The sequence below is a fragment of the Hemiscyllium ocellatum genome, unplaced genomic scaffold (assembly GCF_020745735.1).
Source record: "Hemiscyllium ocellatum isolate sHemOce1 unplaced genomic scaffold, sHemOce1.pat.X.cur. scaffold_775_pat_ctg1, whole genome shotgun sequence".
NCBI lineage: Eukaryota > Metazoa > Chordata > Chondrichthyes > Orectolobiformes > Hemiscylliidae > Hemiscyllium > Hemiscyllium ocellatum.
In genome coordinates, this window is record NW_026869227.1 from 135,668 (window position 1) to 137,858 (window position 2,191).

At 58.7% G+C, this 2,191-nt stretch overlaps 1 long non-coding RNA gene across 1 annotated transcript in view; it reads left to right on the forward strand.

Moving 5' to 3' along the window:
* Positions 1-294: 294 nt before the first annotated feature.
* Positions 295-2,191, forward strand: part of LOC132814263 (uncharacterized) — a 75,325-nt gene continuing 73,428 nt past the window's right edge. Inside the window, exon 1 of the long non-coding RNA XR_009644343.1 lies at positions 295-371. This is a non-coding gene — a long non-coding RNA (uncharacterized LOC132814263). The remainder of the gene's footprint in view (positions 372-2,191) is intronic.

Below are 2,191 nucleotides of genomic sequence, written 5' to 3' on the forward strand. Positions count from 1 at the left end.
GACCAGTCAGATCGTAGCGCTGGGAGCCAACGAACAGTGGGGGCCATGTATCCAAGCAGAGACGGGCTAGAGTGGGAGGGGATCCAGAGGGGTGTGTGTGCGAGTGTGTGTGTGTGTGTGTGTGTGCCTGTGCGTGTATATGTGCGCGCACACACAACTGTCTCTCTCTCTCTCCCTCTCTCTCCCTCACATCCACCCTCACTCTCCCTCCCCCCTCCCCCTCTCTCTCCCCCCTCCCTCCCTCCCTCGCCCTGTCAGTGTGGGTGAGGTGCGTATACCTGACTGTCAGATCACTCGGTTGTTTCTCTCCCGCTCTCTCTGGAGCCGGGGAGTGTCTCAGGACGGTGTCTGACTCAACCATCAGTTTGTTGGTGACTCACCTGTTCGAGATTTCTCACCCCCCCCACACCCCCTCCCTATCTCTGTGTGTGTCACACCCCTACACCCCCTCCCTATCTCTGTGTGTGTCACCCCCTCCAGCCCCTACACCCCCTCCCTATCTCTGTGTGTGTCACCCCCCTCCAGCCCCCTACACCCCCTCCCTATCTCTGTGTGTGTCACCCCCTCCAGCCCCCTACACCCCCTCCCTATCTCTGTGTGTGTCACCCCCTCCAGCCCCCTACACCCCCTCCCTATCTCTGTGTGTGTCACCCCCTCCAGCCCCCTACACCCCCTCCCTATCTCTGTGTGTGTCACCCCCTCCAGCCCCCTACACCCCCTCCCTATCTCTGTGTGTGTCACCCCCTCCAGCCCCCTACACCCCCTCCCTATCTCTGTGTGTGTCACCCCCTCCAGCCCCCTACACCCCCTCCCTATCTCTGTGTGTCACCCCCCTCCAGCCCCCTACACCCCCTCCCTATCTCTGTGTGTGTCACCCCCCTCCAGCCCCCTACACCCCCTCCCTATCTCTGTGTGTGTCACCCCCTCCAGCCCCCTACACCCCCTCCCTATCCCTGTGTGTGTCACCCCCTCCAGCCCCCTACACCCCCTCCCTATCTCTGTGTGTGTCACCCCCTCCAGCCCCCTACACCCCCTCCCTATCCCTGTGTGTGTCACCCCCTCCAGCCCCCTACACCCCCTCCCTATCTCTGTGTGTGTCACCCCCTCCAGCCCCCTACACCCCCTCCCTATCTCTGTGTGTGTCACCCCCTCCAGCCCCCTCCCTATCTCTGTGTGTGTCACCCCCCTCCAGCCCCCTCCCTATCTCTGTGTGTGTCACCCTCTCCGGCCCCCTACACCCCTCCCTATCTTGGTAACCATCTACAGTCCACTGACTCCATCTCCCTCCATTTCCTCCCCCTGTTTGTTGGAGGGTGGGGGTGGGGGTGGTGGGGTACGTGAGGGTGATAGATTGGGAGGGCAGTGGGTGTGGTTGAGGGGGTGGGGAATATGTCTGTGTGTTGTTGCTGTGTAACCCTATCTCTGTCGACTAATCCTCTCTGTGTGAGTCTCTTTCTCTTTCTCTGTCCCTCGTTCCCGTCTCTCTCTGTCTCTCCTTCTCTCTCTCCTCTCTCTCTGTCTCTCCACCTCTCCCCCACCCCCCCCCCCCTTCTCTCCCCCTCTCTGTCTCCCTCCCTGTCTCACACAGGACCCTGGGCTCTCTCTGGGATTACAGCCTGTGAACTGAACTGGAAAGACATGTTTTCGCAAACACCATTCATACTGAACTCTCTCTCTCTCTCTCTGTCTCTCTTTCTCTCTCTGTCTCACTGTCTCTGTCTCTCTCTCTCTGTCTCTCTCTCTCTCTGTCTCTGTGTCGCTCTCTCACTCCCTCTCTCTCTGTCTCCCTCTGTGTCTCTCTCTCTGTCTCTCTCTGTCTCTGTGTGTCTCTCTCTCACTCCCTCTCTCTGTGTCTCTCTCTCACTCCCTCTCTCTCTGTCTCTCTCTGTGTCTCTCTCTCTGTCTCTGTGTGTCTCTCTCACTCCCTCTCTCTCTCTGTCTCCCTCTGTGTCACTCCCTCTCTCTCTCTCTCTCTGTGTATGTGGTGCTCTCAGGAGTGTTTACATGACCCCGAGCTACAGGAAGCAGATCAGGGTGGAACTGTTCACAATGAACATCCTGTAATACGTCACATATATTCATCACAGCACTGCTCCCTCTCTCTATCTCACTCTTTCGCTCTCTCATCCCTCCCTCCCTCTCTGTATTTCTCCCTCCATCTCCCACCCATCCCACACACCCCCTCTCCCTC